Genomic DNA, 13,177 nt, shown 5'->3' on the forward strand with positions numbered 1-13,177 from the left:
ATACAATGCCTACGTGATGAAATGAAGTTAGGTGAATGTCATAGGCCTTGTGGGGTAGTATTAGGCTAGTATTGACCTTCTGATGAATCATCAGAAGGAAGAGCGTCTGTTTCAGGTGATCCTGGATCATCCAGCCATGACAATATCCATGGTTGGATGTCAGGAGCAGACACTCTCTACGACTAATGGGCAGTGGTAGACAGTGTGGATCCACTGGCCAAAGGAACGATTCACATTCCAGGCGGGATGGAGCTGGATGGCAAGAGATTTCATCATGCTACTCAGAATGGCTGCTCAGAACATTGAGCAATTTTAAATTTATGTATTGTTTCTTTCCGGAATTTCCCATTTAATATTTTCAGAGTGCAGTTGAGCGTGGGTAACTGAAAGTGTGGGAAGCAAAACTGTGGATTAAAAGGGACTTCTGTACATTCTCTTTTATATCATATTTATATTCTAGCCAATCCTTCCTGAGAATCAGTCTTCAGGGTATTGACGGAATTTTTGTAGAGCTTTAGACTTTCTGTTTAGATTTGGAAGTCACCAAGGTTTGGTTCACAATTTGTTTACAAGCCCTCCCTGCAGTGAGCTTACTTCTTGATATTCTCATTCTTTGCTGTGTTAATTTGACTAATTTCAGAACATACTTTTTTCTTATTTTTAATGCTACGTATCTGTTCTGGTGACACCCTGTTATTAGAGAATATAAGTGTCATGACTTTTGTTTTGCTTTGTTTGCAAGTGGTGTCTGCCCATGGAAACTGATTTTCCTGTGTGCTGGCAGTTCTCCGGGATTATCACTTGCATCTTATGGCCTCTGGTGGGTGGTATTCAAACCTAGAATTTCCCCGTTTTTGATGATTCATCCTGAAAAGTGGTGGGTCACTGATTGAAATCCAACATCTGACAGATTCAAATACCTATGGGGAGGGGAGGGAGTGGAAAGCAAGATAGCAAGTAGTAGCAGTATCATTTTTAAAACAGATTTATTCAGTTTCTTCAAATTTTTTCTTTGAAATGTTTTTATTAGTTTTTTTTTTTTTTTTTGAGACGGAGTCTCGCTCTGTCGCCCAGGCTGGAGTGCAGTGGCCGGATCTCAGCTCACTGCAAGCTCCGCCTCCCGGGTTTATGCCATTCTCTCGCCTCAGCCTCCCGAGTAGCTGGGACTACAGGCGCCTGCCACCACGCCCGGCTAGTTTTTTGTATTTTTTTTAGTAGAGACGGGGTTTCACCGTGTTAGCCAGGATGCTCTCGATCCCCTGACCTCGTGATCCGCCCGTCTCGGCCTCCCAAAGTGCTGGGATTACAGGCTTGAGCCACCGCGCCCGGCCTTGAGACATAATTCACATATGATAAAATTCATTCTTGTGACAATTCCGTGATTTTTTTTAGTATATTCACGAAGTATGAAACCACTTCATTATCTAATTCCAGAACATTATCATGACCTTCCCTTCAAAACCAATATCCATTAGCAGTTACCTCCATTCCCTCTTTCCCCCCAACACCTAGCAATCATTAGTATACTTTCTATCTCTATAGATGTGCCTATTCTGGACAGTTTATATACATGGAATTATATAATATGTGGTATTTTGTGTCTGGCTTCTTGCACTAAGGGTGATGTTTTCAAGATTCATGCATGCTGTAGCGCGTATCATTGCTTCATTTCTCTTTTATGTATGATTATTATTCCCTTGTATGATATCCATACTTTGTTTAATCCGTGAATCTTTTTTTTTTTTTTTTTTGAGATGGAGTCTCATACCATCTCCTAGGCTGCAGTGTAGTGGTGCAGTCTCAGCTCACTGCAGACTCCACCTCCTTGGTTCAAGCAATTCTCCTGCCTAAGCCTCCCAAGTAGCTGGGACTACAGACCTGTGCCATTGTGCCCAGTTAATTTTTTTTTCTTGGTATTTGTAGTAGAGACAGGGTTTTGCCATGATGCCCAGCCTGGTCTCAAACTCCTGATCTCAAGTGATCCACCACCTCGACCTCCCAAAGTGTTGGGATTATAGGCATGAGCCACTGTCCCATGCATCAGTTTTTATTTTATTTCATTAAAAAATTTTTTTTAGAGACAAGGTCTAGCTCTGTCACCCAGGCTGGAGTAAGTGGTGCAATCATAGCTCACTGAAGCTTCAAAATCCTGGACTCAAGCAATCCTCCCACCTCAACTTCCCAGTACTCCTAGGACTACAGGCCCACACCACCACCACACCTGGCTAATTAAAAAAAATTTTTTTTTTTTTAGAAACAAGATCTCTAAAAAATATTCTGGCTGTGTTGCATAAGCTGGTATTGAACTCCTGACCTCAAGCAATCCTCTTGCCTCAGCCTCCCAAGTGCTGGGATTATAGGCACGAGCCACCATACCCAGCCCATGCAGCCATTGATATACTTTTGGGTTCTACTTTTTGGCTACTATGAATAATGCTTCTCTGAACATTTGTGTACAAATTTTTCTGCAGAAATGTTTTCAATTCTCTTGACTTATACCTACAAATGGAACAGATAGGTCACTTGGTAACTCTGTGTTTTTGCTTGTTTGTGTTTTAGAGACAAGGGCTTGCTATGTTGTCCAGGCTGGCCTCAAATTCCTGGGTTCAAGCAATCCTCCTACCTCAGCCTCTGGAGTCTATATTTAAGTTTTTGAGTAGCTGCCAGACTGATTTACAAAGTAGCATTACCATTTTACATTCTTCCCAGCAATGTATGAGAGTTTTAATTTCTCCACATCCTGGTTACAACATATTATCTACTGTTGCATCATGAGGTTAAAAAAAAAAAAAAAAAAAAAAAGGGCCGGGCACGGTGGCTCAAGCCTGTAATCCCAGCACTTTGGGAGGCCGAGACGGGCGGATCACGAGGTCAGGAGATCGAGACCATCCTGGCTAACACGGTGAAACCCCGTCTCTACTAAAAAATACAAAAAACTAGCCGGGCGATGTGGCGGCGCCTGTAGTCCCAGCTACCCGGGAGGCTGAGGCAGGAGAATGGCGTGAACCCGGGAGGCGGAGCTTGCAGTGAGCTGAGATCCGGCCATAGCACTCCAGCCTGGGTGACAGAGCGAGACTCGGTCTCAAAAAAAAAAAAAAAAAAAAAAAAGAAAAGAAAAGAAAAAGAGAAAAGAGAACTTACCATCATCTGTCTTTTTTATTGGTAGATGTGAAGTAGTATCTCATTGTGGTTTTCATTTATGTTTCCCTGATGGTTAGTGATGTTGAATATCTTTTTATGTGCTTATTTGCCATTTGTACTTTTTTTTTTTCCTGCTCTTGTTGCCTAGACTGGAGTGCAATGGCGTGATCTTGGCTCACTGCAACCTCCACCTCCCAGGTTCAAGTGATTCTCCTGCCTCAGCCTCCCGAGAAGCTGGGATTAAAGGCACCCACCACCATGCCCAGCTAATTTTATATTTTTAGTAGAGATGGGGTTTCTCCGTTTTGGTCAGGTTGGTCTCGAACTCCCAACCTCAGGTGATCTGCCCGCTTCAGCCTCCCAAAGTGCAGGGATTACAGGCATGAGCCATCATGCACCCTGCCTTATTTATTTATTTATATATTTGTGAGACAGAGTCCTGCTCTTTTGCCCAGCCTGGAGTGCAGTGATGAGATCTTGACTCGCTGCAACCTCCGCCTCCCAAGTTCAAGCAATTCTTCTGCCTCAGCTTCCCAAGTAGCTGAAACTACAGATGGACACCACCACACCCAGCAAATTTTTGTATTTTCAGTAAAGTCGGGGTTTCACTAAGTTGGCCAGGCTGGTCTTGGACTCCTGAGCTCAGGCAATCCATCTGCCTTGGTCTCTCAAAGTGCTAGGATTACAGGCGTGAACCACTGCGCCCAGCCCTACATTTCTTTTAAGAGTTTTATAGTTTTAGTTCTTATATTAAGTTCTTTGATCCATTTTGAACTAATATTTATATATGCTATGAAGTAGGGACCCAACTCCATTCTTTTGCATGTGGACATCCAGTTGTTCCTTGTTCCTGCACCACTTCTTGAGTAGACTATTCTTTTTCCAATGAATTATTTTGGTACTTGGTTAAAAATTAATTGATAACTCTCAGGAGTTATTCCTAATGTTAATAATAATCACTAGAATTTTTGCTGGCTCCTGGTTTATATTAAGAACCTTTGCTCCTTTCCCTTCGAGCACATTTGTTTCAGAGATCATTCCAGGATCTCAAATTTGTAATCTTGATTAATGCAACACTAAACACCCTAAGGTGCCAGAAGGGCACTCCAAGTGTGATTATATAAGGGTGTGTGGGTGAATAACTTTGTAAGCTTTCCTAATCTATAAAATGGGGATAATAAGAATACTTGGCTGGGCATAGTAGCTCATACCTGTAATCTCAGCACTTTGAGAGGCCAAGGCGGGAGGATCACCTGAGGTCGGGAGTTCAAGACCAGCTTGACCAATATGATAAAACCCTGTCTCTACTAAACATACAAAAATTAGCTGGGCATGGTGGCATGCAGCTGTAATCTCAGCTACTTGGGAGGCTGAGACAGGAGAATCGCTTGAACCTAGGAGGCAGAGGTTGCAGTGAGCCGAGATTGCGCCATTGCACTCCAGCCTGGGCAACAAAAGCGAGACTCCACCTCAAAAAAAAAAAAAAAAAAAAAAGAATAGTTGCCCGCCGGGTGGTTGTGAGGACTAAAGGAATTTAAAAAGTTGTCAATATAACTATGCATTAGAGGGAATAATTGTAAAATGTTTTACAGATATAAAGAAGGCAAACTTCAATGCTTTGGCAAAAGTTGGACTAGGATATCGAAAGCAAGCTTTGCTGTGTGATTAATTAGCTGGGTAACCTTGTGTAATCACTGAAACTCTCCCAGTCTCAATTTCCTGGTCTATTTAATGTAGGTAATGATGCCAAGTCTAATGACCTTTTTGGGTTATTGTGAGATTGAAGCAATGTAGTAGGTGTAAAAGTGGTTTGGAACACTTAACTTGTTATTCTGGGCATTGTAAAGGATTCATAGAGAATTGCTTGCTTTCATTCTAAAAATTGCCTTTGAATTGTTTATAGTGCTGGATTGATTCCTTTCCTTGGGGCCAGCCCCAAGTAATGTTTACCACAATAAAACATTAACATGAAATTTTTCACCTTTTAACTGGGTAAGGATCAGAGCCTGATACTTGGCTCAAAGAAAGTGTTTATGCAGGGTTTAATAACAACCAGGCCCTCAGGGAACTCTCTGTTAATAGTTTTGGTGCTGGGATAGAATGTGACCAGGAAGAATATTAACCAGAGTCTTTCTTTTATTTGTCAGTTACAACATAGAGAAAGTATGTTAAAAAAAAAAAAAAAATCTCAGATGACCTTATTCACATGGTGGTGGAGTTGGAAGACCACCCCACCTCCCATCCCAGGCAGTCATGGGGAGGAAGACAGTCTGCCCAAGGGAATCCTAATTTGAAGGGAAGAGGACAGTGAATCAAATAGACTAACCATAGTATTCCATAGCACCTACTCCATTGTTGAGGAAGATACATTTGCAAATTATGAAGTATTTAAGGACCTTTGTTGACATCCTTGTGGGTTGGTTAAGACGAAACTGCTTCTGACAATTAATGTTAATGTTTGGGAGATGCAAGTATGACCCAACAAATATTGACGGGCCATGATAGAACAAAGATCTTTAACTGTCACCGACCATGTTAGAGAGATACCAGAGAGGACCGGACAACTGGAATACCAACAATTCCGCCTGCCAATTTTCTCAGTGATATTCTAGACTAACTCACACTTGGCTATTTTTCCCCTGTGGGGAACACATTTCATCTGGTGGAGGAAGAGGGCTGGCCTGGGGCAAGAAAATCTCTTATGAAGAAGGGTGGAAGTTTGCAGAGAGGAAGGCAGTGCTCTCATATAAGAATATAAGGATTGCTGAGCACAGTGGCTCATGCCTGTAATCCCAGCACTTTGGGAGGCCGAGGCGGGTGAATCACTTGAGGCCGGGAGTTTGAGGCCAGCCTGACCAACATGAATAAATCCTGTCTCTACTAAAAATATAAAATTAGCTGGGTGTGGGTGGCACATGCCCCTAATCCCAGCTACTCGAGAGACTGAGGCAGGAGAATCACTTGAACCTGGGAGGCAGAGGTTGCAGTGAGCCGAGATCGAACCATTGCACTCCATCCTGGGCAACAAGAGTGAAACTCCATCTCAAAAAAAAAAGGAGAGAAAATGAAATAAATAAATAAATAAATAAAAGAATATGAGGATCAAGAAATAAGGTTAAGATTTTAGAGCTCCCAAAAGGAAACTCCCTTTGTTTAAACTTTTAGGTACTTTCCCTGTAAAGTTATACTTTCTATATAGTTTTAAAGTATTTCCCCATAGTCTGCAATTCCCCTTAGTTTCCTCCAACAACCTCTCAGTAAAATGTGATACACAGCTGCTTACTAGCCGTGCCTCAGTTTCCAGTTTCCTTATCTGTAAATTGGAGATATCTTCTTCATAGTGTTACCAGTGGAGGGTTTTGACTACAAGTCGTCATCCAGGTTCTTGGCATTTTGAACGAAGAATTGAACAAAATGCACAAGCAGAACAATGAAAGAATGAAGCAATGGAAACACAGATTTATTGAAATGAAAGTACACTGCACTGAGTGGGAATGATCTAGCAGCTCAAGAGCACTGATTACAGAATTTTCTGGGGTTTAAATACCCTCTAGAGGTTTCCCACTGGTTACTTGGTTTATACCCAATGTAATTGAAGTACTGGCCTGTGAGCAGTCTGATTGTTTGTGGAAAGTGACCAATTAGAGGCTGAATTGAAGTTACAAAGTTACACCCCTACGCAAATGAAGACTAGGCCTGCAACCAGTCTGATTGGTTGCAGGGGGGGACCAGTCAGAGGTACTTTCCATTTTTCATCTGCAAGGCAGTGCAAAAGGAGTAGCCTCTGATCCTTTTGTTACTTGAGACTACCATGTTAGAGAGACACCAAAGAGGACCGGACAACTGGAATACCAACAATTCCCCCTGCCAATTTTCTCAGTGCTATTCTAGACTAAACTCACACTTGGCTATTTTTCCCCTGTGGGGAACACATTTCAACTGGTGGAGGAAGAGGGCTGGCCTGGGGCAAGAAAATATCTTATGAGGAAGGGTGGAATTTTGTAGAGAGGAAGGCAGTGCTCTTCTATCAGAATATGATAGAAGATTCTTATATGAAGAAAGGTGGGGTTTTCCTTTTGATTCAGTTCTAGGAAGTCAGTTCGAATAGACCTTAGGTTCCCTGCCTCCAGACCCTTTATTCTCCTGCCTAAATAGGGTTGTCCTGAAGATTTAATGAATTACTGCATGTTAAATGTGCTAATAAATGTGAGTTAAGTTAGGACACGTGCCAGTGCCTGGCACAGAGAAGTGCTCAGTGTGTGCTAACTGTTGTTGCAGCTGTTAACCACAACACCTTCTCCTCTTCTTCCTCTTCAGGAAGGTCTTTCAGATATCTTTCAGGTATCTTCCTCAAGGCCTTTCAGATATTGAGAGAAGCCAGGGCCACTTCCATTTTTTGAGACTACTTGTAAGAAAAAATAAGGAAATTACAAAATAAGACTTCAAAATATTGTGGTATGCTTTAAAAACATTTACATAGGCCAGGCTTAGTGGCTCACGCCTATAATCCCAGCACTTTGGAAGGCCGAGATGGGCAGATCACGAGGTCAAGAGATCGAGACCATCCTGGCCAACATGGTGAAACCCTGTCTCTACTCAAAATACAAAAATTATCTGGGTGCTGTGGCGCGCGCCTGTAGTCCCAGCTACTCAGGAGGCTGAGGCAGGACAATCGCTTGAACCGAGAGGCGGAGGTTGCAGTGAGCCAAGATTGCACCACTGCACTCCAGCCTGGTGACAGAGCTCAAAAAAAAAAAAAAAAAAAAAAAAAAAAAAAAAATTACATATAGCAAATTAATACTTTGCAACACAAAAAGATACAAGCAATAAATAAAACTGTGCTATCTGCAGGGTATTTACACAGTATACAAATTGCGTACTCTGAACACTGTAGCTCAGGGATTAGATACAACCTTAAAGCTAAACATCAACATCTTCCAGTTCTGTCAGCCTTTCTATCTTTGTATATGACCTCCTTTGGAAATAACTTTATTTTTTATTCATTTATTTATTTTAAATTTATTATTATTATTATTTCTGAGATGGAGTCTCACTCTATCACCCAGGTTGGAGTGCAGTGGCATGATCTCTGCTCACTGCAACCTCTGCCTCCTGGGTTCAAGCAATTCTCCTGCCTTAGCCTCCGGAGTAGCTGGGGTTACAGGTGTGCGCCACCACGCCCAGCTAATTTTTGTATTTTCAGTAGAGATGGGGTTCATCATACTAACCAGGCTGGTCTTGAACTCCTGACATCAAGTGATTCACCTTCTCGGCCTCCCAAAGTGTTGGGATTACAGGCATAAGCCACTGCACCCAGCTTGGAAATAACTTTAAAGGGAACTTTTTAGTCTTTTCATGAATGAGTTGCATGTTTTTTTTTGTTTTGTTTTTTTGTTTTTTTCGTTTTTTTGAGACAGAGTCTCTCTCTGTTGCCCAGGCTGGATTTCAGGGGAACGGTCACAGCTCTCCACAGCCTAGAACTCCTGGGCTTAAGGGATCCTCCTACCTCAGCCTCCTGAGTAGCTGGAACTACATGTGCATGCCACCCACCTCGACCTCCCAAAGTGCTGGAATTACAGGCGTGAGCCACTGCTTCTGGCCGAAACTCTTTTGCACCCCTCCACACAGACTGATAAAGGGAAATCAGAGGCCCTACTCCTCAGACCCCTCCACACCACATTTGTAGATGGAGGAGTGGCCAGAGAATAAGCAGCTTGAAGGGGCAGTGTCAAGATGATTCTGGAAAAGGCAAACTCCTTTCCTAATATTCATGAGGAAGGTAACAATCTGGAGGGATAGAAATACTGACATTCTAGTAGTTTGAGTAATGCCTGGTTGTGGAATATTTCAGGAGAGCTGAACTTGAGTTTCCTGGGCTGAAGCTTTCATTTTTATCTGTTTTGATGGAAATCTTTCTAAAATGAAGCTACTTCCCTGTATTATTAAAAAGAGGGTAGTGAAAATAAAAAACAGAACCAAAGCATACTCTCCAAATGAAAACGATTGATATTCTATTCGAGATACCATGTGCAAGTGAATCATGTCTGAGTAGTTTCATTTGATGTAGAGGAGCATCTAGAAACTCACGGCGGAAGATAAGAATGCACACATATTTTCCCGCTCCGTGCTTCCTTCATATTTTCATGTCAGTATCATAACTCAACATTTGTCATCTTGAGGATAGAGAAGGTTTGGTATTCATTGCTATAAAAACAAACCTAGGCTGGGCACGGTGGCTCAAGCCTGTAATCCCAGCACTTTGGGAGGCCAAGACAGGCGGATCACGAGGTCAGGAGATCGAGACCATCCTGGCTAACATGGTGAAATCCCGTCTCTACTAAAAAATACAAAAAACTAGCCGGGCGAGGTGGTGGGCGCCTGTAGTCCCAGCTACTCGGGAGGCTGAGGCAGGAGAATGGCGTAAACCCGGGAGACGGAGCTTGCAGTGAGCCAGGATCCGGCCACTACACTCCAGCCTGGGCGACAGAGCGAGACTCCGTCTCAAAAAAAAAATAAAAAAAATAAAAAATAAATAAATAAAAACAAACCTGCAGAATAAATGTGACTGTAAGCACTTCTATTGTATGAGAGCCATTCTTAAGTGGGCTTTTTGTTTGTTTGTTGTTTTTTGTCTTTGTTTTAGTTTTTTATATTTCAAAAATAAAGAGCACTGGCTGGAGCTCACACCTGTAATCCCAGGACTTTGGGAGGTTGAGGTGGGCAGATAGCTTGAACTCAGGAGTTCAAGACGAGCCTGGACAACATGGCCAAACCCAGTCTCGACAAAATATACCCCCAAAAATTAGTGAGTTGTGGTGGTGCATGCCTACTATTCCAGCTATTCGGGAGGCTGAGGTACGAGAATCACTTGAACCTAGGAGGTGAGGTGAAGGTTGCAGTGAGTCGAGAGGCTCACACTTGTGGACCCAGCTACTCGTTGGGAGGCTGAGGTGTGAGGATTGCTTGAGCCTGGGCGGCAGAGGTTGCAGTGAGTGGAGATCAGACTACTCCACTCCAACCTGGGTGATAGAATGAGACCCCTGCCTCAAATAAATAAAAAATTAAATAAATAAATAAAGCACTAATAGAAGACAAGGCAAAGTAAGCTCCTAAAACAAAGAAAGAAAACTGAAGGGTTTTTTCCAGATTGAGGCTGTCTCTTGACTCAAGGATCTGCCATTATTTCATTCTTTTTTGAGCTCTAGATGCAGAAAGGGGTAAGGGAAAGGACATACACGTTGTAGACCAAAATCCTGGGTGCTGGTCTATCTCAGGTCCTCACCAGCTTGTAGTTTTAGGCATCTGAGTCTTAGATTTCCTATATGTAAAATGCGGATGACCCATTTTTCCCCTGCTGCAGGAAAGTTATAAAAATGAAATGCAATAGAGATTTTTAACTATAAATATAGACGGATAATGTTGCCTAGGGCCCGCCCTGGAACCTCGCTGGTTCTCTACAAAGGGTAACTTCTATTACTTGTTAGCCATGCTTTATTTCCAATTTTGCTCCTTTAGTACATCAGTCTTCCCTATTTTCATCTCAATGGTTTTGCCTTTGCCCAAAGGGATGCATGACATAATCACCCATCTATCCTTCTGTTCATTTATTCATTCATTCGTTTATAAACATTTTATCATGGAAAATTTTACATAAACATAAAGGTAGAGAGAATGGTATAACAGACCCCGAGGTACCCATCACCCAGATACAACCACTGACTCATTGCTGCTTTTATTTCACCTATACTCCCTCTGTCTCCTCCCGTACTGAATTACTTTGAAATATATTCCTGACATCAAACCATCCACGTAAATGTATCAATATGTATCTCTAAAAGACCACGACTGGTTTAAAAAACATAACCACAATGCCATTATCAATCTAAAAATAACAATAATTCCTTAGTATTGTAAAACAATTCAGAATCAGTTAACGCTCAGATTTCCCAATTGTCTCATAGCCTATCTTTTTAAAAAGTATTTGTTTTTCCGGGTGTGGTGGCTCATGCCTGTAATCCCAGCACTTTGGGAGGCTGAGACAGGTGGATCACCTGAGGTCGGGAGTTCAAGACCAGCCTGACGAATATGGAGAAACCCCATCTCTACTAAAAATACAAAAAAAAGAATTATCCGGGCATAGTGGCGCATGCCTGTAATCCCGGCTACTCGGGAGGCTGAGGCAGAAGAATCGCTTGAACCCGGGAGGCAGAGGTTGCAGTGAGCCGAGATCACACCACTGCACTCCAGCCTGGGCAACAAGAGCAAAACTCCACCTCAAAAAAAAAAAAAAAAAAAAAAAAAATCCAGGTGTGGTGGCTCAGGCTTGTAATCCCAGCTACTTGGGAGGCTGAGGCAGGAGAATCGCCTGAACCTCGGAGGCGGAGGTTGCGGTCAGCCGAGATCACGCCATTGCACTTCAGCCTGGGCAGCAAGAGCAAAACTACGTCTCAAAAAAAAAAAAAAAAACTCTGTCAAAAAAAAAAAAAAAAAAAGTATATGTTTTAATTGGGATTCGTACAAGGCCCACATCTAGCATTTGGTTTATATAGTTCTTTTTTTTTTTTTTTTTTGAGACGGAGTCTCGCTCAGTCACCCAGGCTGGAGTGCAGTGGAACAATCTCGGCTCACTGCAAGCTCCGCCTCCCGGGTCACGCCGTTCTCCTGCCTCAGCCTCCCAAGTAGCTGGGACTACAAGCGCTCGCCGCCACGCCCGGCTGATTTTTTTTTTTTTTTTTTTTTTTTTTTTTGCATTTTTAGTAGAGATGGGGTTTCACCGTGTTAGCCAGGATGGTCTCGATCTCCTGACCTCGTGATCTGCCCGTCTTGGCCTCCCAAAATGCTGGGATTACAGGCTTGAGCCACCACGCCCGGCTATATAGTTCTTAAGTCTCTGGTGATCTACAGGCACCCTCTGACCTCTCTTTCTTTTCTTTTCTTTCCTTCTTTCTTTCTTTCTTTCTTTCTTTCTTTCTTTCTTTCTTTCTTTCTTTCTTTCTTTCTTTCTTTCTTTCTTTCTCTTTCTTTCTTTCTTTTCTTTCTTCCTTTCTTTTTTCTTTTCTTTCTCTCTCTCTCTCTCTCTCTTTCTCTCTCTCTTTCTCTCTCTCTCTTTCTCTCTCTCTCTCTCTCTCTCTCTTTCTCTCTCTCTCTTTCTCTCTTTCTCTCTTTCATTCTTTCTCTCTTTCTCTCTTTCTCTCTTTCTTTCTTTCTCAATTTAACCTCATCACCTAGGCTGGAGTGCGGTGGTGCCATCTTGGCTCACTGCAACCTCCACCTCCTGGGTTCAAGTGATTCTCTTGCCTCAGCCTCCAGAGTAGCTGGGATTACAGGTATGCACGACTAAGTCCAGCTAATTTTTGTATTTTTAGTAGAGACGGGGTTTCACCATGTTGCCCAGGCTGGTCTCAAATTCTTGGCCTCAAGTGATCCATCCGCCTCTGCCTGCCAAAGTGCTGGGATTACAGGTGTGAGCCACCATGCCCGGCCCTTTTTTTCTGCCCTTGCAGTTTACTTTTTATAGAGAAAGGTCAATTGTCAGGAAGAGTTTTCCAAATTCTGAATTTTGCTGATTGCATTCCCTTTGTGTTGTTTAACATGTTTTTCTCCCCTCTATATTCTCTGTAAACTGGTATTTAGTTCTGAATGCGTGATTTGATTCACACTCTTGGTTTTGTTTGTTTGCTTTTTTTGACGTTTTTTTGCTTTTGGGTCTCATTCTGTTACCCAGGCTAGAGTGCTATGGCACCGTCTTGGCTCACTGCAACCTCCACCTCCCCAGTTCAAGTGATTCTCCCGCCTCAGTCTCCCGAGCAGCAGGAATACTGGCGCCCGCCATTATGCCTGGCTAATTTTTGTATTTTTAGTAGAGACAGGGTTTCACCATGTTGGCCATACTGGTCTCAAACTTCCGACCTCAGGCAATCTGCCTGCCTCAGCCTCCCAAAGTGCTGGGATTACAGGCAAGAGCCACCATGCCCGGCCTCGCATTCTAGTTTTTTATTTTATTTTTATTTTTTGAGACAGAGGCTTGCTCTTGTTG

The sequence above is a fragment of the Rhinopithecus roxellana genome, chromosome 3 (genome assembly GCF_007565055.1).
Source record: "Rhinopithecus roxellana isolate Shanxi Qingling chromosome 3, ASM756505v1, whole genome shotgun sequence".
Taxonomy (NCBI): domain Eukaryota; kingdom Metazoa; phylum Chordata; class Mammalia; order Primates; family Cercopithecidae; genus Rhinopithecus; species Rhinopithecus roxellana.